Below are 466 nucleotides of genomic sequence, written 5' to 3'. Positions count from 1 at the left end.
TACAAATACCAGTACATTTCCCCCCATAAAGCTACACTTGACTAAGTATGAAAAAGGAATATGTAAAAATAATTTGATAATATATGAAAAACTAGTACATTAAAAAGCATTGGCCCTGTCAAATATCAAAAGAAAGCATGTGCCATTGTGTAGAGTTTCTTGTATAAGTTTTCCCATGAGTGACTGGTGGATTTGACCTGTCAACCTTGTGGTTCCAACTGACCTTGTGATCCAGTGCTTATCATATGATGACACACCAAGATTCCATATTCCTTATAGGACAAAGTATCTATAATAAAGTACAATATCCATGCATGTGTATACCTAGAAACCAGAAAAATGGAATAATAGGTTTGTAAATAGATCCAAGAAAAATGTGGCATCAGGATTGGAGGAAGACTCATTAACAACCTGTGATATGCAGATGATACAACCTTGCTTGCTGAAAGTGAAGAGGACTTGAAAC

This window comes from Chrysochloris asiatica, unplaced genomic scaffold (assembly GCF_000296735.1).
Source record: "Chrysochloris asiatica unplaced genomic scaffold, ChrAsi1.0 scaffold00005, whole genome shotgun sequence".
In the NCBI taxonomy this organism is placed as follows: Eukaryota; Metazoa; Chordata; class Mammalia; order Afrosoricida; family Chrysochloridae; genus Chrysochloris; species Chrysochloris asiatica.
This window is presented reverse-complemented; position numbering follows the sequence as displayed.